Genomic DNA, 22,758 nt, shown 5'->3' with positions numbered 1-22,758 from the left:
AAGATTTTTATGTCTTCAGATAAGAGTAAAAATAGAGGACCACATACCATATGTTAAATATTTAAGTTATAAATCAAGCCACAAACTGTTAAATAAAATATAGTCTAACCTCCTGTAATGACAAAATTGCCTTCATATCAACCTTGAAGGCCAGGTTTGAATTAGAATTCTGTACTAAAATGCAGTGGCAACAGATTACGTAGAGTCTCCCGCCCCCATTTCTGCACACCCTGGCCCTATGGCATAGGCCTCGGTGCACTCTGGGAAGTCCCAGGGTGCAGGCTAGACCCCTGCCCACACCCCCACTGCCTGCAGCCCCCATTCTCACAAGCAACCAGTCCTTGGCCACCTTTAGGACCTTGGGGTACACGTACACATCAAGAGTGTGGTCCAAAATTTAAGAAGAGGACACTCAGGCCCCGGAAGCAGACTCAGCAAAATTCAGATGAGGAATTCTGAGGTCCTGGGTACGAGGAGCGTAGTTTAAGTGGATGGAAAGATGTAGGCTCCAGGCGAGCCCGTGCCGTGGGGAGTGCGGACTCCCCCCTCCCCCACCCTGTAGAGGGCAGGGCAGGTGACTAAAGCCAGAAGAGGGCTTCTTGTACCCCGATCTAAAGGCAGGGATGAGAAGACACACCTAGAAACATAGCTTTGAGAGTCTAGCACGTTGAAGAGAGCAAACGAAATACAACGTATAGAGGAAGAAGAGAGATGGAGAAATAGAACCTCCATGGAAAAGGTAAAGAATACAGAACCTGAAGATGGAGCTCAGGGAGGAGGAAGTAGAGCAGCATGTGCAGGACGCCCTCTCAGGAAGTTTATCAGAGGAACGGAGCAGTCGGGGGACGAGCTAACGACGAAGAATTGAGGAAAGTTCGAAATTATTTTTTAAAAATTTAGAAACATCTTTTGACAGTAGAAGTCAGCTTTTCTTGTTCAAGTGTCTCGTTGCAATTGTTCAGCGATCCGCCAGATGAGATGTAAGGGCCAGAAACAGAGAGGCACTTAGAACCAGGAGTTTAACCGATCGATATTAGATTTGTAAACACGAATGAGGGTAAAAATATAAATGAGGTCAGAAACATTCATTTTTTTTTTTAATGGCAAAGTCTGTACTGACTACCATGTACGTCAACTTTAATGAGTACAGTTTAGAAATAGAGAGTTTCTATGAAGGGTAGAGTTTATGACATTTCAGTCAATACCCTCATGTTGATCTTTTTAATGTTGTTTTGCTTAACTTTATATATGAATCAAGAATGTCTGTGTTTCTGGGAACACAGTACACGTAGAACAAGTGTACTGTCTGAAGCTAGGGCTCTGCTGGGAGAACAGAGGTGTATAAATTACACCTTGGCACGGTGCCCCTGCAGCCTCTCTCGGCGACCCGGACAGGACACAAACGTGTACATGACGAGACACCACAGAATCATCAATAGGAGATTGTATTTTAGCGCTACAGAAAATCCACCGGCGTCTCCGAGGTGCAAGTCTAACGATCCCAGGGTTTTAGCCTCGTTTTCCTCCTAGACCGTTTGTAAACTAGGACACGATCTTCTACCGGCAGCCTTCAGTTCCTCATTTATCATGTTGGGGTGCAAAATTTCCCTCCCCCGAAGCTCTGGAATCTACCGTTCGTGCAGTTTCTTTCTTGGAAAAGTAAAATGATTAGAACGATGAAAGCAATGCTGGACGAAAGACGGGGAGACCTCGGGATTCTGTGGCATACTTGTACCCTCTTTCCCATCTCTGACTCTCTTTTGAAAGGCTCCTAAGTGTCTCTCTGTTGCACAGTTGGAAAATATTTGAACTAGATAATGGCAAAACTCCCTGCCGAGAATAAAGTCCTGTGCCTCTGCTAAGGGCAGGTAGGTACAACTTGAACTTGAGTGGGCCTTTGAAGCTGGGCCATGAATTTGGATTAGTGGGTAGGAAGAGTGAAGATATTAAAACAGGAAGAGGCGTGTAATAAAAGAAATAGGAAAGGGAATAATACTGGTTTCCTTGGCAGAGGATGCATGGAATAATAAAGAGACCTTTCTAGCTAAACGGTAGGGATCGTAGGTAGAGCGGTGGGAAATAAAATTTAAGTACAGGGCACTTGCTTTTCATAGGAGAGAAATGTTATTCCTGGAGACTCTGTATAACTTAAACTCAAATAATTCAAAACGAGTTTTCCCACCAATGGAATGTGTTTTCGGAATTTATACCTTTATAATCATTTTAGTGTATATTTGCCTTGAAGTTACTCTTCGTATTTTCTTTATTATTTTGCTGAGGGCTCTTTTCTAAATTAATGTTGGCGATTGTTTGCTCTCCCGTCGTGCTTTGTCCCATCTTATTCCTATTCCAAAGGTATTGATTTTGGATTTGTTTTCAGCACTAACTTCAGCAGCGCCCTTCGATGAACTTGGATAACATCGTGTAAAGGTACAAAAAAAAAAAAATGAGATTTGAAACAGTAATAACAGTGCCTGCTCAGGTTATAAAACCGAAAGTCACTTTCAGAAATTCTGATGCAGGGACTCAAGAGAGAGTCTCATAATCCTGACAAAGAGATGCTTGTGCCGCTTTTCGCTACGTTGTGGGCAACGGCAGCCGCGTAAACACAGTTTGCAATTAACTCTATTTTTGAATTATGCAGCGCTGCAAGAATTAAATCAAGTGGCTTTCTCATCGGTTTAAAGTTGGCGCAAACATTTACGTCATCCCGCCGTGCTGCGTTTTTCATAATCGAGAACCCCATTGGTATGTATCATGAAGCAGCTGGTCTGAGGGCAGGACAGTCGTGGCGTTTATTATGTTTGTCAGCCCCGAGGGTCCCCGCAGTATGCCTTCAGGAAATAGACATTCGAGGCAGCATCGGCTAAAGGAAATCGGATTGTTTTTCATTTGGCGCATGCTCGGAGAAGATACGATTATAGAGTGGAAGTTCATACCTTAGGTGCCCAAGACACGTGGACCGATGCTTATTGGTGGCTGGATTGAGGCAGTAGGCATTTATGTTCATAACGGTCTTACCCATCGCTAACTCCTGTAAAGCCATCAGGGAGTAATGAGACACACAGTGACTGGTGCCTGAGCAGGGTTCAAGGGAGGAGTATGTCTTGGACAGGGCGCAGCAAGGTAAGGCTTGGTGCTTAGTTAGGTTGGGATGACATAGTGGGAAAAAAAACGCGTGGAGGTCAGGATAAGTATGGCCAACAAGAAAGGTGAAGCAGTGTCAAGCCCAGCGTGATATAGCTCTGTCGGCCAAAGGCAAAAAGTCCAAGCGAAGAGTGGGAAAATCCAGTCATCGGGATGACTCAAAACATCCAGATGTGTGTTGTCATTGGTGACATCACGAGGGGGCACGTGAGGTTCGGGCAGATTTGCCTTCCCACACTCCCCGCAGATATGTTTCTGAGTCGAAATCATACTGCAATGGAGGTTTGGGTAGAGATAAGTTATAAAAGAACTCTGGACATTCCGCTGGTGAGGAGCTGGTGTGCAGGTGAGACGTCCAGGTGAGGTGTCGTTAGCTGTCCTTCTCAGCGGCCCTGACAGCGGTGATGGGGGCTTCGGCTTGTTAGAGTCTAGTGATAGATTGTATATTAGAAATGATCGAATAATTAATTTTCAAAAATAAATTTCATCGAGTTCTTTTAATCCTACTGTCTGAAAGACAATCAGAAGTATTCTGCCTAATACATTCTGGCAGCAGAAATATAGGAAGGTAGCGATAAATGAATCGAATGATTTGGAATAACTCAACACAGGCCTGTGTATGTGATATTTAAAAATACATTCTGAGATCAAACTTAGGGCAAAACAAACATGCCATCAGAAATGAGGCCACGGAGTCGTCTTTTCCTTTTTGAAAGAGCATCTCTGTGACAAGTTTAACTTCTCGAGGCCAAAGGCTGTGACTTACATAACCCTTATAATGTATAATGGGATGTTTTGTTTGGCTGAAATATGATTTCGAATGCACAGTAGTAGAAATGGGAAAGACCTTTGATCTTTTGCTTTGGCCATGAGAACACGAGTAATCAGAATTTATTCCCAGGTCAGACCTTAGATTCCCATGCCAAACTATCAAGCAAATCGTTCAACTGGGAATAAGGGTTAGGTTTTTAGACTGGGTTTAGAAACACTTGAAGGGATCATCGAATGAAACAGATACAGAAAGCAGAAGATGAAGGCGGGGACACTGACATTTGGAGCATGTAGGGCCAGGGATGCATAAGAGCTCGATTTTGAAGTCCCCAGGGATACAGGCAAGTCACCATCAGAAAGAGGAGGGCTCGGGGAGGACTCAACATTCTTCAAATATTGGATAACTCTACCGTTTTTATTTTTCCCATCATCCAACGAAGGAAGAAAAGCACTCCAATTTTTCTCACTCAACAAAAGTTTCTTTCCTGCCTACCTCACTCTGTGCCAAAACCAACTTCTCAGTTCATGAGGCTTATATTCCAGAGGGAAGATAGTCAATAAAAAAACAAGCAAAACGAATAGATGCATGATTTGTCTCATTTTTATAAATCTTCTGAAGCATAATCGAGGAGAATAGTGTGGGGAGAGCGATCGGGTGTGTCCTCAGAAAAGAAACCGTCGAATTCGGAAAAGGTGGTTGAGGACATTGGTATGTCCCATTCAGATTGTTTTCTAGAACCTCCTGTTGAGAACAGATAGTCAGTCTGACTCCTCAGGTATATGAGACGTTCTAGACACAGCGCGATAGAAGGAAGTCACTTAATTAAAACCCTGTTTTGCATTAAATCAGGGTTGGAAGACAGGGGAATTTCTACTTTGGTTTAGTACATTAAAACATAGGAATGGCAAATTTTTCTTTAATATTTAAAGAAATTAATATTAAAACTATTATTCACATACCGTAAAATCATCCTTTAAAAGTGAGTATTTCAGCATATTTATGCACATATTCATAAGATGGTACATTCATCACTGCTAATTCTAGAACGTTTTATTACCCGCAAAGAAATGGTGAACCTATTAGCAATCACACCCCCTTATCTCCTCCTTTCAGCCCCTGGCAACTACTAATCTGCTTTCCGTCTCTATGATTTACCTGTCTGGACATTTCACATAAATGTAACATGCACTATGTGGCCTTCTGCGTATGATTTCTTTCATTTAGTGTGTTTTCAAGCTCATCCATGTTGTAGCATGTATTAGTGCTTCTTTTCTTTTTTGTGGATTTTATTCCATTGCATGGACATACCACATTTTGTTTACTCATTCATCCGTTGATGGACATTTGCGTTGTTTCTACTTTTTGGCACTATGAATAATGTTGCTGTGAAAATTTGTGTACAAGTTTTTGTTGGGCATGTTTTCCATTCTCTTCATCATATACTTGGAAGTGGAATTGCTGAGAGGTTGGTAACTCTATATTCAACCTTTCGAAGAACTGCCGAGTGGTTTTTCAAAGCAGCTGCAACATTTGTGTTTCCACAAGCAAGGTGGAAGAGTTGAAATCTCTCTACATCCTCCTCAACATGTGCTATTGTACATCTTTTGATTAAAGCCTTCCTAGTGGGTACAGAGTGACATCTCCGTGTGGGTTTGGTTTGCATTTTCTTTCGGAATGACTAATGACAGTGAGTATCTTTTCAAGTACTTATTTGTCATTTGTGTATCTTTGGAGAAATGTCTATTCGAATTCTTTGCCAATTTTTGAGTTAGGGTCATTGTCTTTTTATTGTTGAGTTGTAAGATTTCTTTATATATTTAGACACTAGACTCTTTCTTATCAGAAATGACTTGAAATATGTTCTCCTGTTGTGGGTGCTGCCAGTCCATTTCGACGAGTTTTCAGGTTGAAGATCTTTGTGGCCTATTGGATCCTCAGTGATCCATCCTGACTAACTGTCTATGGATAGGTTTATTCTTAGCTTATTCTTCCACTCAGTATCGGATGGATATATTTCGTATATGTACCTCTGGGCCCTGGAGCTGAGATTCGTGAAATCCTATTTATGTATATATTATTAATAACCTTGTCCTGGTCATAGGTATGAGGAACCTTTGGGAGCCACCAAATTTAAATAAGAATGGTGACATTACTCAGTAGAGTCCCTCAAGAGGCTACGTGGAGCTCGGAAGAGATAAGGAGAGGGGAAGGGCCCAGGGAAGGGAGAGAGGAGCAGCAATAAAGACAAACACATTTTCTTCACAATTTTATTTAGCTCTGACCTCTCCTTGACCATAGATGCAATGCACTATTCACCATTTTTATGCAAGAGGACTTTCATGCCACACTTACAATATATGGTAGTGACTGCTAGATGTGTCTTTTTTTTAGAGAGAAAAAACTAAAAGATGTCATAATTTATTTAGCTTCTGGAGAAAACTTTTTCCTGTAGGTTCGAAGAGAGCCGTTTCTCCAATTAATTTTCTTATTTTCAGATTAATGAAGGAGAGTGTGTATATCCAAAGTAAAGAAAGCTATTATATCTATAATTAAACCTATTAAGGGTAGTCATTGGGTTCTTTAAGACAACTGTGTCTATGATGTCATAATTAAAAACAAAACACAACAAAAATGGGGAAAAATACGTTTGTTGATTATTTCTAAAGTGCTTAGGGTGTGTCTGTCTTATAAATGTGTGACTCTGACACTCCAGTTTAATCTGTATTCGAATATTGTCAAACGCATCACCACCTCGGTCCACTGAATAAGTCAAGCTTGTACTTAACTTTGTGCAAATAATACAGCTTCTGGTTGACCAAATCATACAATTTTTAAACCAAGTAATTCTTAAGAGATAATCGTATCCATAATAAGTACTCAAAAAAATGTTGCTAACAGGTCAAATGCTGCTTTAAGGAAATGTTATTATTGGAAAAAGGTCTACAGTCAGAATTGTCTTTTTTAAGGGTAATGACAAGACTATAGATGAAGAAATCAGGGTGCAGAATGACGGTTCTGTCGTATTGACTCAACACAAGAGGGATCAAGAAGGTCTTCCTGAGCAACTTCTGTCTGATCATGTCCCAGAGCCAAGTACACGTATCTGAAATGAACACATTTTTAGCCAGATTTTTAAAAATACAAACCTTGGCACTTGGTGAAATTTGTGGGACGTCAGGATGGCTTTACTCTTGTGGCCGGGTCCAGTGGCCCAGCTCGGAATTGGAAAGTGTTTGCTTCCAGACTGTTGGCCGTCTAGCTGGAGAGCCCCAGAAAGGGGGGCTTCGTCATCCTCCTGCCCTGTTCTGAGCCGAGCACGGTGTCGGCTGTCTCTGAATCTGTGAGTGATGACTGGCCACACAGCGGAGAGAAAGTCGCCATCTTCTCAGCTGTAACATGTCATCGCTTTCGTGACCTACCTCTAGCACGCGCTAACCATGGGGTGGGGGGTCTTGAATGAAAGTGCACTTGGACTCGTCCAGCTGTTTACAAGAATAAATATAGGTTTTTGGAGGAAATCCCTTTCCCATCTCACGAAAGAATAATACAGAGACAAGAGTGCTACAGTTATTTATTCAACTTGGATTTTCAATCAATCCCAAGGCGCAATAATGCCTTCTCTTTGTTGTTTTTTTTTCTCTCTCTAACATTAACAGTACTTCATTATTGCCACAGGGGGAACTGTTGGCCTAATTTTGCTTTGGAAACGCTGCTGCTGAAATTATTAAGCTAATGATTTATGCCCCCTGTGATACAGCAATCTCTTGTGCTTAAAATGGTTACTATGTTTTGTTTACTGTTTATAACTACCAGCAGTTATGCCTCGAGAAACCCCTGCCAGCTTGTAGGGTTTATTTATCCCTGTGGATTTTTAGAAGCCACTGATTAATATAGAAAAAATTTGAAAGGTTGATATTTTTAAAATAAATCTCATAAGCTGTGAATTAAACCACTGTGCTCTGTTAAACAGGAAAGTCCAGGGAGAATGACAATGGGTGTCACAACGTGCTGCCTCTCGTATTTGCTCCTGGCTTTATCAAAGTGGCAAGTAGGAGAGCTTTTCAGGAACACGGTGCTGTGACTCCACCGGTTTGGGGGCTCGGAGGTCACTAGCCTTACCCTCCCCTCTCCCCCCTCCGAGTGCTGCACGATTTACCATATTCAGAAACCGATTTGCTGGGGGCAACATTGCACATGTTAAAGGCTGTTGAGTTTGACGGCTGGCAGAACTCCCCCGAGGCTGGACCTCGGTGAAAGAAACCGCTAGAGCCAGCCTGCGTTTTGGTGTCTGGAGCATTTAACCAAAGGATTACACCGGGCAGACGAACCGTGGGGCACAGAGCGACATGCTGTGCCAGTGTGGATTTGTCTAGAATGGCAAAAGGGTTTTTGCACGACATCTCAGTCTTGACCCTGTGGCCCGCCCAAGAGAAATAAAGACAAGGTCACTCGTTTCCGGCAGCTTCGGCCCAGTGCCACGTCTTCAGTCTTAGGCATCACTCGCTTATACTTTGTCACACCTTCCTGCCGCCTCCCGAACCCCATCAGTCCGTTTGCCTTTATTTCCGCTGCCAAAGGGTCCTTAGCCGGAGTCTCGGACAGCCCCCCATCTCTGCTCCTCCCCAGATGGGCCAGTTCTGCTTCTTCACTGGCTTTTCCCGTGTGGTCGATTGTCGTCCATTCAAACAGTGAGTGCTCTTCCCTGAGTGGACCCCAGGCATCCCACGCACCAAGCCAGGCCAAGGAACAAGACGGGTCCAGCATCTGTGCACCAGGGCTCTGTGCAGTGACAAAATAGTTCTCAGTGCGGAGTCTATAAATGCGACAGATGTGGACAACCCCGCCCAAAAGGAGCTTTGCAAGTTGGAAAGTGAGGACGAGGCCCTGAGGATGAGAACCAAACTAGTTACAATGTGAACATCTGGATGTAGCTTTGGCATCAGATACGCCCCTGACCCAGAGCTTTCTATACCAAAACTTAAGAGGAAGAGATAAGTAGGTCATCGAAACACCAGAACAGGGAGTAATGAGATCTGTTTTATTCTTCATCATAACTCAAACTTAAGAGGAAGAGATAAGTAGGTCATCGAAACATCAGAATAGGGAGTAATGAGAATAGGGAGTAAGGAGGAATAAAGTTTTATTCCTCCTTGTAACTCTTTATTTTTCTTCACGAAGATGTACACTTTGGGCATAAAAATATTTACAATATTATAACATGTGTGACTATGGAAAACATATTCTCCAAGTACCAGTTTTCATTGCAAACACCTAATTTCCTAGGTAAATGTTTTTATTTAGTACATATTTTCAGTTAGTCTTGGAATCACCCCCCTTCTTGTATTAGAAAAGAAAAATCAGAGAAGTAGAAATCCTCATGACTATACTCTGAAGCTTTTTTGATGAATTTCCTCTTTGATTTTCATTTTAACGCTATGTTTAAGACACGGAATCCTATATCGCTCTTCTTAAATATCTACTGATTATTTTTTTAAACTCAAAATATGATTTAATTACAAATGATTTTTAGATCTAAGAAAGTCAAACACCAGTACAATATGTGATTGGAAATTTTACACAAGCGCAAATCATATTAAATATGATGTTTAGTAAGCACGACAAGAAAAATATCTGTAATATGTAGGATTTTCTGGCATGAAAAATTCTAGGGTTTAGGACATAGGTGTGGAGATAGGATTTATCGGAGTTATCAGTGTTATATGTTCTGTGGAAATAATGGCCTTCAGCTGTCTTTGGGAGGCACGTCCTATAAAGGTCACTTTGGTCAAGTTGTTTGATAGTAACGTTCAAATTTTCTGTATGTTTACTGATTCGATGTCTATTCTTTCTGTCGATTACTGAGGAAAATAGTGTTAAAATTTGCAATTACAGTGGAGTTGCTTGCTTTTACTTTTCACTTTATTTATTTTGAAGTTCTAGTCATATATATGTATACATATGCACACATGTATGTACACACACACATTTAGAATCATTATACACTTATTGAATTGACTCATTTTTCATTTGAAATACCCCTCTTTCTTTGCTCTTGTAATGGACGTGTTCGGATAAATTCCATTTAACATAATTATTGAAATGATGACGTTTTTATCTGCCATCCTGATTTTTTTTTCTATTTATTGTATCTATTTGTTTCTTTTTACCTCTTTTACTGTCTTCTTTTAGAATAACTGAGTTTTTTTTTTATAACTAAATGTTACCTTTACTTTTGACTTATTAGCTATGACTTTTTAATGGTTGCTCTAGGATTTGCAATATAAATCTTTAAATTATCACAGTCTGTCTTCGAACAATATTACACTACTTTGTGTAAAGTGAAACTTCCAACAAAACTTTCCATTTGATTTTTTCTCCCTTGTCTGGTGCGCTATTTCTGTCATATATTTTATTTTTACATATTTTAAAAGCCACAATTCTTTTTACTATTTTTGCATTAAATACTTATAATTTAAAGAGATTAGAACATGAGAAAAATATTTTCTGCATTTACTCAAATATTTATCATTTCCGGTGCTCGTTTCCTTTGTGTGGATTGAAAGTTATCATCTGTTATTATTTCCTTTCATTCGAAGAACGTCATTGATATTTTATGGGCTGCAGATCTGCAAGTGGCAAACTCAGCTTTTTCATGCCTGAAAAATTCTTTATTTCATCCTTAGTTTAGAAAGTATTTCCTGGGTATGGAATTCTGGGTTGACATTTTTATTCTTAATAGCTTTTTCTGGCTCGCATTGTTTATGAGAAGGCTGCTACTTTCCTTAACTTCATTCTTCAGTACATAGTGTTATCTTATTTCTCTGGCAGCTCTTTATATTTACTGTTTATCACTGTTTTTCAGTTTGATCATGATATTCTGTGTGTGTGTGTGTGTGTGTGCGTGTGTGTAATTTTTTTTTTTAAATGCTTCTTATTCATTGGGCTTCTTAGATCCGTGGGTTTATAATTACTTGGGGGAAAATACTAGCCGTTCCAGTAAGGTGCTGGATTTTGTCGTATTACCTTAAATAGTCTTGGACTGGTTCTACATAAAATTAATTTAGCTAAACTCGGTTTGCTCTTTTTGAGGCTTGCTTTTTGATTCTGTTAACGAGAGTTCAGAGCAGTCATCAGTCCAGGCCTAATTTAGCCTCATTGTTCCTAGAGAGATACCCTTCTGAAGACTCTCTTTGATGCTCTGTGAATTACATCTTTTCTCTTTGGCTGATGAGACAGAACTATTTCTAGCACTGAACGATCCTCACAAGGTGTATGGCTTACTGTTTTCTAGTTGTTCTTTTCCCGGTCTGTAATAATTTACTTTCGCACATGTACAAATGAGTCCTCATCCAGAGACTTGAGGGGACCTGTCTACCAACCTCCAGAGTTTTCTTTCTGTGTAGTTGAGCTCCCTGCAGTCCCCTGCTTCAAAATTCTAACTGTTCTGGCCATCCCAAAGTCTGATCTCTGTCTCATTAACTCAGCGAGCTTGTGGATCTCCGCTCCGATTCCTCAACATGTGCTGCTACCTGGGAACTACCTCCAGGTGGTACACTGGGGAGGTTGCAGGACTGTCTCCTCTGATTTAATATAAGCCTGATGCTGTTCCTACTGGAGCTTCATGGGACGGATAGGCCCCCTTCTCTCCCAGGCATGAAATAATAATGTTACCATCTTCCTACGCCCACCGACTCCCACCATGGCATCGCCCGATGTTATTATGGCCCCACTCCTGAACGAAGCATAGAATCATAGAAATGTGAGATTCAGGTGTTTGCTTAGAGGTTATCTGTTAACGTCTGTAACAGACGTTAAAACAAAGGGTGGAAAGATTCGAAATTTAAAATCTGTCAAGAAATTCCGTTGTATGGAAATATAATGTAATTGCTATAACAAGTTTAGTTTACCCTAATTTCTTCATTTTTTTTTTGTTAGCAGAAACAATAAATACTATTAAAATGTATTTTTAAAGGTAATTTATACACTCGTGTATAACTCAGTCTCTTCGAGGTAGCAGAAAGACTTTGGGTTAGTACTGAACCCTTGAAGATCCCTCATCCCTGCATCTCTTCTTTGGGAGGGCTTGGTAGTGGGTGACAGACTAGTTTTCCTTGTCCCGTGATGGTGTCTTGTCTAATTTGATAAAATAAGCCAAATTGAGTCTTTGAGTGTTGTGTGCTATCATTACTGAGAGCTGTTGGTGATCCTTTGGGGATATTTCAAAATTTGCTGCTATTGCTATTTGCTGAAATGGCTTCATGCAGTCTCATCCAAAACACTGTCACAGAAACATTCAGAATAACGTTTGACCAAAGATCTGGGCACTCGGTGGCCCAGCCAGAGAAACATTCAGAATAACGTTTGACCAAAGATCTGGCCCAGCCAATTTGACACGTACGGTTAACCATCACGGTGCCCAAGCAAACTTCAGGATAAATTTCTTTTCCAGAGTCACATATAGAAGACAAATCGAATGTGAAATGAATTCCCGATTCTGCAGAGGATGTTTTGATAGTCGTCCCCTGCCCCATCTGCAGCTTCACTTCCTGTAGGTTTGCTTATCCACGGCCAATCACCGTTCGAAAAAAAAATTAAAGGGAACATTCCAGAAATAATTCATAAGTTTTAAATTGCGTGCCATTCTGACGAGGGTGATGACATCTGTCACCGTCCCACTCCATCTGTCCAGGATGTGAATCATCCCTTTGTCCAGCATCTCTACGCCATGCACACTGCCCTCTTGTTAAGTCACTTAGTAGCTGTCTCGGTTAGCGGATTGCCCATTGCAGTATCGCAGTGCATGTCTTCTAGTAACCCTTATTTTACTTAATAATGGCACGTTCACGTAACTTATTACAGTGCATTGTTATAATTGTTCTATCTTATTATTAGCTATTGTTGTTAATCTCTTACCGTGCATACTTTATAAATAAAACTTTATCTCACGTATGTACATATAGGAAAAAACATAGTATGTACAGGGTTTAATGCTATCCGCGGTTTCAGACATCCACTGGGGGTCTTGAAGTCTATTCTTCATCTTTAAGGGGGTCTACTGTATAGACTGTTCTTCTGGGAGATTACCAAGAATAAGGAATTCCTAACAGAGAGAACTCAGTAGTGAAGTATACTTCATGAGAAAGTCACGGTGCTTAGAATACCCCCAAAGAGCTATAATTTCCTGTAACTTGCATCCTCAGAGGTAAAATGAAAAAAAGGCATGTCAGCAGGTAAACTAGATAATTCATTCCAGCCACGAAAATTCTTTGCTCCTACGTTTTATGGCAGCTCACCACACAAATATCTCGTCTAGGTGACAGCTCTACAATTCATTTTACAAAGGTATTTTAAAACTATGTTAGATAAAATCATTTTAATATTTTAGGTGAAAACGATTATTATAAAGATGAAATTATCTGCACAGTCACTCGATTCCTTAATTTCATGTTGCTAATATAGTTCTCATAGTCTTTTACCAAAGCAAATTTAGCCTGAAAGCAAACAAGCAACAATCCCTTTTATCCATTTTAAAATGGTTATTGTTATTCAGGTAGAAAAGGACTATAAAAATTCTCTAGTGACACATTTTTCCAACTTCTGTCAAGTATCGTGAACACTGAAGAGATCAGCATAGAGCAATATTTTTTATCATTCAAATGCATTACCCTTTTAAAGTATATTTTGTCCTTTCGTTTTATTTCTGTTTATAAAAGCCACAATTTTTATGAATAATGATGACCGTCCCTTGGGCTTGTCACTAAAACATCAGAGGTGAGGGCTCTTAGCGGCCTGTGTCTATCGTAGTGTATATATTACTTTGTAAATATGGCTTGTAAAACTTTTAATTGACTCATGTTTTAATTGACACCTTTGCAATGGAGATTCATTTTAGAAACCTTGATCCTGAGCTCCAAAAACACCTTCTCCAACAAGGTTTTCGGGGTAATTCCTTTAATATTCTTCCTTTCCTAAGAGTTCCTGGGCTTTAAAGCACAAGACCCTTACAGACCCCAAGGCGAATCTCTGATCTATGGCTGTCCGCCTTTAAAAACCTCGGAACAGACCAATGGACCTTCCCGGCCTCATGACAGCTCTATTCCTTGACTTCTCATCTCCCAGCCCTGCTCCGTCACTTTCTTTTTCTTTAAATATGTGCTCAGCACTTTGGGAAGGGCGGGGCAGACCTTTGGTCGTCCGAGATAATTTCATATTTGTATTTTACGCCCACTTTTCAGGGCTCAGAAGAGCAAGACAGCCTTCAAGAACTTTTCAGACTAAGTGAACAGTTCCGCTTTGTCGCAGTGAATCCATCTCTTCACTAAATATACATCCACTAGCGACTCAGATAAACCTATGAAAAGATAGGATGTTATTGTGCCTAATGATTACAAAAGGGGGAACTACTGGGGTAAATGTTAACCCACGAGGCGACACTCTGGCGGGGAGAGGGGTGCAAGCGCCAGGCTGTGGACTTCTCGTTTCTACCTGAACGTAGCTAGTGTCTGAACAGATCGTTTCGTGTTCTGCATCCTCCAACAAGAGGAATCAGCAGAAATTCACTAAGTGTATTTGTATGTAAATATTTAGCTACCGAAAACAGCCCAGGGTTAAGGCCATACTAAAACATGTCCCTCAGGTTTGAAATAACGCCAAATCGGATATTAAATTATAGCGCTATGGATCAGATTGGCCACTGTGCCAGGCTGGGAAATTAAGAAGAGGAAGGGGTGTTGAATATTCTTTCATTAAGATCACAGATTTCTCTGGACATTATTAAGAGATTGGAATAATGTATTTGTGTGTGTGTGTGTGTGTGTGTGTGTGTGTGTGTGTGTGTGTGTGTGTGTTTAATTCCTTTCCGAAGGGGCTATGCATCATTTTAATCACTGTAGTAATGACAATTTTGCTAGACTTTGTGACAGTAACAAACAAACTGTAAATTCTTAGTGGCTTCACGCAGGTTTCTTTCTCATTCCTGAAAAGTCTGATGCATGTCGGGATGCTGTTTTTTATTTGGCAACTTTGTCTTCTGGAGAGTGCGTGCCTCCGACGGCGCTGTGGCTTAGGCACAGCGAGCGGGAATGTCTGTGGGTCGTCCTGGGCTGAGAAGCTTCCATCACTTCCCCCCGTGCACTGGCCAGAGCATAGTAGCTACGTGGTCCCAGTTGACTGCAAGAGAGGCTGGCAAATGTGGGGACTGCGTTGGTCTACTGCGTGGACTACTTCGTGAGGCCTAAATGTCTCTGCCACAACCACAGGCCGGAATTCGACAAAAGGATCATGTGCTTTGTTTACATGGGCACAGGCAAAGCAGATTTAGTCGCGGTGCATTTATTACTATTTATTCTCAACCATGGATATGGTATTAGGTAATTATAACAGTAACCATGACTTACTGCTGAGTGACTAAATTGCAGATACCATTTGAAGCACTATAGCTGTATTTTCTCATTGAATCCTCATCAATACCATTATGGGAGGCATTACTTCATCACCTCTATCGCGCAGGGGAGGAAACTGTGGCAAAAGGTGGGAAATGACTTGCCTAAGGTCACGTGGTGACCGAGTGAGAGAGCTATTTTTGAACCCAGGAAGTCTGGCTCTAGAACTAGGTGCTCTGCTTTTCATGTTTGAAGATGAAGAGCAACATAGAGCCGTCAAAAAAGCAAACGAAAAGCTTGCGTTTCTACAGTTAACAGCATCTCACAGAAAGAGCAACAATCAGTGGACACGTTCGTTTGGGTGGTGACTAGATAAGAATTGATGACGATTAAAGATGTTTCGACCTTTAACCACCACCTTTGTAAGTAAGAGTATGGATTCTATGGAAAACCAAAAATCAAATTTTTTACCAGGATAAACCATTTCCTTTGATACTTTACCTCTACGCTTTGCACCTTAAATCACTGCTAATGTCACAAAGAATGGAAAATTCAGCCTTGAAAATTGCATCTCGACACTCTCAAAGTTATTCTTGACTAGAAGAAACGAAAAATAAAATTAAAAATCTCTCCCCTTTGTTTTCTGAATTTCGCTCTTTACGAACTTATCTTTTTCTTTTTTTGAACTCTTCATTTCTTCAGACACCCTATTTCCTATCTACTTGCCAAATTTTATTCCATTTTAATAGGCTAGTCCTGGTTACACGTAGTTCTTAACTTTTAAAATTAAACATTTAGTCCTACTTTTTAACTAGTAAATTTTCTATGATGAATTTCTATAATCAGGTTTCTTCAAAAGGAATAAAAATATAAGATTACTGTTATCTGTTAAGAATTAAAAACTTCCTTTTAAAAGCGACGGATTTCCATCATCATATTACTTTGACATAAATACTTTCTAAGACAATATATTTTCTCCAACGCACTGTAAGAAAGTCTGTTAAATAATAATAGTAAATATAACTTTGCTATGAAAATTTCTGCTTTTGCTCTGGACCATTTAAGCCTATGCTGTGATTTGAACCACGCTTCACATGCATCGCTTTGTCCAATCTGTAATGTTTACATTTAGTATCTCGCTACATCATGTTTAAATGTAAACAATTGAGATTTGTTTCCCTCTGTTGGAATTCCTAAATAACAGTTCTGCATATTACAACTTTAAAGATGTGTCGTGGCAGCTGCAAATAACTTTTAAAAAGAAACTGTGTGCAGCAAACTATCGTATTTCATCTACACTCTGGCAAATGCTGCTTGCTTTTTGGCTCCAGTTCAGCCTTCATTTTGCAAACCAACTTCCTGCGGCATGAGAATATATATTTTCCTGGGCCAAATATTCTGGAGTGGACACCAATTTGGGACTCCTAGCATATTCTAGCAATCTAGCTTGTGGACATACGAGCGTTAAAAATGCCAGATTTCTACTTTTCATGCCAAACATGTAGGCTTTGGAGGCTGAAAAGTCTCAATTTTAACATATAATGCCAGAAGCAAGCTGTCCTTTTGAAACAGTTATTCTCTGGCAATGGGTCAGCACAGGCATCACCTTTTAGGTGATCTCTATGTCATCTTCTCAACGCCCCCAGAATGGTCAGTCACGTCCAGATCTGGAAAGGAAACTGGAGAATATGAAAGGAGGTGGGGAGTGTGGACATGGCAGTGTGGCTATTGGATAAAAAGGAAGCTAACATTCTTGATTTTTGGTCTCTTCTTCAGCTAATGTATAATTTCCTTTTTCTACGTCTTCATCTTTGTGGGGGTGGGGAACTTGTTGCTCTGCCATTCTGCCGTCCTACTCATTCTAAGTGCTCTAAAATATACCAGTGTAATGGAATAGAGAGTAATTTTAGGTTTTGGGGGGCAAGTTCAGGGAGAGTAATCAAAGAGAGTCTCTTTGAGGGGATGCCATTCAAAACGAGAACTGGATCACAGAAAGGAAGCAGTCATGAGAAGTTATGGGAGGGAACAGCGTTCCTGGCAATGAGAATAACTCATGCAAAGGCCTTCGAGGAAGGATTAGCTTGGTGTGTTCATGGAATAAGCGGAGGACCAGCTTGTGAGATGATATTGTTTGGCTCGCCCCTGCCTATTTCCAATATAGGAGGCTGAGTGTTAGATTATAGCTTTCTCAACGGTTCTTATTGCCAGGCCTGGTCATTAACCTACTTTGAAGCAATGAGACTTACAAAGAAGTCTGTTTGTGGGTAATGAGACATAAGGGGAAATTTGGGGAAAGCTTTTACTTTCCCAATAAAAAGACAGATACAGCTTCTCTCCCTTTCCCCTTCTCGCATAAAATACAGATGTGAAAAATGATGTGATAGCAGCCACATTGTAACCACGAGAGAATAAGCACAGACCTAAAATCCAGCTTGCTAAGGATGGCGGAATAGAAACTTAATTAGCCTGGGTCCTCAATCACGTTGTCTTTGGCTAATTCTCAGTTCACCTATTTCTGGGCTTTTGGGTAAGTACATTATAAATGTCCTATGTTTTCAGCCATCGTTTGTCAGATATTCTGCTGCTCACAAGTAAAAGCATCCCTGACCATGTCTAACAATAGAGCTAGTGTAGATAGTGAATGAACAGGAAGGAGCCAGAGCTTGTAAGACTTTGTAGATTACGGTAACAATTTGAATTTTATTCTGATAGGAGACTTTAAGCAGAAAATCATGTTACCAGAATTACGTTTTGTTTTGTTTTGTTTTTTTTTCAAAAAAGTTTGCTCTGACTGATAGACAAAGGATGGGTCATAGGGAGACAGAAGAAGAAGCAGGGAGGCAAGTTGGGAAGCCGTCAAGAGAAAAGATGTCAGTGAATGTGACGGTGACGATGGCAGTGGAGACGGGAGAATCTGCGTTCAGTGTATATGGTGCAGGTAGAACTGAGCGGGTTTTCTCTGGCACGGCAGTGGGAGGTGAGGGAAGGAGGGTGATGATCGAGGTTGTCTCCTAGATTATTTGCCTGAGAGATCTGGTCCTCAAGACTGAGAGGGAGGATACAGGGAGAGGAGGAAGTGGGGGGCGAGGGGGGACGGCAAGGGAAATCGAAAGTTATGTTTGGTACATTAACTTGGAAATACTTAGTGTATATCGGAGTGGAGATGGAGAGGTTATGGGTAGATATATAAGTTTGCGAATTTGTGATTTCTTTCTTTTCAATAGAAGAATCCGAAAACCGGTTTCTAAATGTTTTTATGACTACCGTAGATCTTCGATAAATTCCTTAATCATATTGGAAAGAGAAAGGTGGTATTTTCCTAGGGTTTCCTAACCTTTCGGCAATTGTTTTTTTCTTAGCAAGTTTTTGGTGATTGCATTGTGATATTGGGGTGAGGGGTGCTTTCTTTTAGGGTTGCTGTCCATTTGCTCTGGTTCTTGAGTTGTCAAGTAGAATAATCTGACATAATTTCTTATTTGATATAGGTATTTATATCAAATCTTCTTGTTTGCCATTTTGGTTTATTTTTTCTTCTCCTATTATTTCTTTAACTTTCTCACGATCCTGTACTTTTGGATATTCTAGAATGTTCTCCACTATAGTAAAACTGTTGGGAGAAGTTTTCCCTTTTCTACAGCCTAAGCTATATTAAACTTCAGATTGTTTACTTCTTTACCTCAGGTAAAAACTGGCAAGATTTATCATTTTCTCTGGATTAGGAAATACATAGTTTTATATACCACCAAACAGAAAATCTATCTTTTCCTCTGAGACCAATATTACAGTAGTATTTTCTCTACTAACCTCTATTGAAAATAAGAATCGGAAGTGTCTACAGTTAGAATCTGGTCTGTTCATTTTGAAGAGGAGAAGCTTTAGGTGGGGACAGGAGAGGCGATTTCTCCACGATCGCACACCCAGGCATCCTCTTCCTGCTTTGTCCATAGCGACAGCCATTATATTTTGATGATTTTCTCTGGCGGGGGTTGGGGGGAATGCATTTTATTTAAAAGTTAAAATGGAATTATTTCCTAAATATTAAATTACAAGAATTTCTTTTCTCCACGGTCCATGATTATTTATAATTTTTATATTTTGGAGCCTTAGCTCCGAAGGCAAAGATCCGAGGGACAAGAGGATGAGCACGTGGAGACGGGACAGCAGTTCGGAGACTGTTACTGTCCTCTGATGACTTGCTTAGGCTGCAGCCATGGAGCTGTAGACAGGTAGAAAGGAGAAAATTCCATCTGTAGCTAAGGCTCCGATCAGTCTTTCTACCACCGTGTGTAGCAGAGGGCCTAGTGCAAAGCCACCTCTCGGTATATAGCGTTGCATAGAAAAGCGAATTCGATGTGGAAAGAACAGGAAAAGGAGACACCTAAAAGGTATCTGGCTTGGATCACTGAGTGGCTATTTGTGCCATGATAAGAGAAATGCAGTCTACGGCCACGCCACCCTCAACAAGCCCGATCCCGTCTGATCTCAGAAGCTAAGCAGGGTCGGGCCTAGTTAGTACTTGGATGGGAGACCGCCCAGGAAGACCAGGTGCTGTAGGCATAAAAAATAAAAAATAAATAAATAAAAAGTAAGATACTGTAAGCTGACAAGGTCCTTGCAATCTGTGAGGTCAACCAAGGGTTGCCTTGACTAAAAAAAAAAAAAAAAAAGAGAGAGAGAGAGAAATGCAGAAGACTGTGGGTTTTAGAGGGAAGAAACATTCTATTTGGGGGTATGTTGAGTTTGAAAGGCTCATAAGACCTTCAGGTTGAGATGTCCAGCAGAAGTTAGAGATGTGGCGCTCAAAACAGAAACTCAGATTTGGGAGTGGTGAACATATTGATCCCTTAGTCCATGGGAATAGACAATGTGTTGAGTGAGAAGAAAAGCAGGATGGAGGCTCACCAGGCACATGCCCGTCTCCCAGCTTTCTCAGATGCTCTTCCCTGCGCCTGGAGTGGCCTTCCTCCAGGCAGCACGCGAGCACACCCTCACCTCCTCAGGTCTTTGTTCAAGGGTCACCTTCTCGGTGACATCTACCACGACACCTCCTATTTCTACTCCACCTCCTCCCAGGACTTTCCCCTATCCTTCTGCTTTATTTTCCCCTATACTACTTGGAACCATCTAATGTAGTCTAGACGACGATGATGATGACGATGACAATGACGATGATGATGATCGCTCATCCTTTACCCCCATGAGAGTTTCATTCCCTGAGAACAAGATTTCCACCCCCTGCTCTGTTTCCTGCTATAAACCCAGTACATATAACAGTGTGAGCCACATAGAAAGTGCTCAAGGTATATTTATCATGTGAATTCAGAGCCTGGGCAATCCCAGACAATGAAGGGGTGTCCAGATGAGGCAAAGGTCAGCGCAGAAACTGGAGCCCCAACAGCAGCTAAGGCCCTGAGAGGTTGGACACTAAGAAAGGCAAGAACTGAATTTTCCAGGGGATGAAGGCAATAACCAATTTTGATTTGAATGGGAGAGAAGGTCCCCAGGCATCGTGCATTCAGACTTCTGGGGCTGCGTGTCGGAATTTCTGTGGAAATCTCCTCACAATGAAACAGGAAGTGAGGGAAAGCTACAAGAGCATCTGTTCTCAAGAGATTTGCAGACTTGAATCACAAACTAAAGGAAGTTTGGATAGTTTGGATAAAGTTCAGATACTGATCTGAACTTTCGGGGTGATTATTTAAACCAAACTGGACACAATATACCGCAGTTCATCTCCTAAAGACTTAAAATTCACTCGAGAACGTTGGCCAAAATGATATTCACGGCAAACGTTTAGTTACTAACCTTTCATATTTGCTCTACATAATAAAGTTGGAATGGAGAAAATACATAGGTTTTCTGCTATCACTATATTTGTCAGAGATGAAATTAAATAATATGGTTGAACTGTGATTGCCCGCTGTTGAATAAATCAATATGTTCATGTACATCTTAGTTTTATGGTAATATTCCAGTGAAACTTGAAAGTGAGGTCGGAGGCATTAAAACAACATTCAGAATAACTTTAAATCTTTCCCAGGTACAGATCAAAGGGTGTTTTGATTATAATATGAAACAATGGTTCACAAATGATTTTACTTAAAAAATATTTGTTTTTGACCTACATCAAAAAATAAGGCAGATGATATGGAGTAGAAATTAAATGTTGGGTAGTGTTTCAGTTTAATGCAGGAGAACAGAATAATTCCCTTCTGTTTATATAATGTTTTGCCGAACTTGGTCTATATTTTAAAGTAATCAACAGACAAGCACACTCTGGGAAGCAACTCAATGGGAAGTGGGCTTAAATATGTGGTATAAATCAGAATTGGGTGAATTTAACTACATTTTTGGTTTGGCTAACACCTTAAACCAGTTTCCAAATATCTAGATTGAGCAAAATTTGAAAGACATATTGTACAGTCCAATTCTTTCCTCCGTTTTAAACTGATGTGCATTTAATAGGAAATAGAATCTGTAAAGCCTTATGCTTTTATGGCTTACTCATCATCATACCTCATAAAATCTATGGAATGTCCAGAAAGTCAACGGGTCCAATTTTCTTAAAAAGCAGCTTTTATAAGGAACACCCAAAACTGAAAACTTAAGCTCTAAATTTATGAAATATTCAAACCCAAATCGATTAGGTTTTAAAGAACATTCTTTTATCTTGCATCGAATTATATTACAAAAAGAAGAGGCCTCTGGCAGAAACCCAAACCTAGAAGAGATGTCCTTTCAAGCAGGTCTACTCTGTTTTCTTGACTGGTCCCTGGGAAGCTTTTTATCCTGGGTCTCGAAGGGCTGGCCTCCCAGAAAATGTTGTTACAGACATGTGAAGCAAGTAGGGTTGCAGGCAACGATGTTATTCTATTCTAAAGGAAGAGAAGAACCATCAGCACAGTCTAGTTTGTCTCTGAGGTCGGGAAGGGCTGATGCTCCGCTTCCTCACTCCTCTGGGGAACGGTCCATTTCACAGGTTTTTCGGGAAAGATGGTGCCATAGGAAAGGTTAAGGGAAGGCATGGCAAAGAAGAGGCTTGCAGAGAGGAGGCTGTGTAAGGCAGCTAAGACAAGAAAACCAGGCCGGGGATTCTTCTAATTAATTCTTCTAACTTCTAGGATTCTCTTTTTAAGTACTTATTAGAGAGTGAGGGTTAAAAACGTGTGGGAGCTTTAGAGATTCAGTAAAGGGATTTAGGACATTACAAATAATTAATTGTAACCTTTCGTGTTAAGGTTTTACAATATCTTTGAGTGATGACAAGAAGATTGTTGTTAAACCTGCATTTGGGGTAGTTGTACAGCTGTATTTAATCAGGACCTTGTTCTGTGATTTTACTGAGCAGGCTGCTCTGAGGATTAAGGATTAGGACTGTCACTAATGTAAGTGGAGTAAAGAACCTTAGGGCTAGCTGAAGGCTGGGGCTTCATGTTTCTCCCAAGGTGTTCAAACTCT

At 40.6% G+C, this 22,758-nt stretch overlaps 1 long non-coding RNA gene and 1 pseudogene across 6 annotated transcripts in view; both read left to right on the top strand.

Annotated features, from left to right (window-relative positions):
* Positions 1 to 22,758, top strand: part of LOC107195959 — a 304,896-nt gene that overhangs the window by 53,622 nt on the left and 228,516 nt on the right. The window lies entirely within an intron of this gene.
* On the top strand, positions 19,739 to 19,857 carry LOC112483288 (annotated as a pseudogene).

The sequence above is a fragment of the Pteropus alecto genome, unplaced genomic scaffold (assembly GCF_000325575.1).
Source record: "Pteropus alecto unplaced genomic scaffold, ASM32557v1 scaffold65, whole genome shotgun sequence".
Classification (NCBI taxonomy): domain Eukaryota; kingdom Metazoa; phylum Chordata; class Mammalia; order Chiroptera; family Pteropodidae; genus Pteropus; species Pteropus alecto.
Note: the sequence above shows the minus strand (reverse complement) of the source record. Positions and strands in the feature narration are given on the sequence as shown.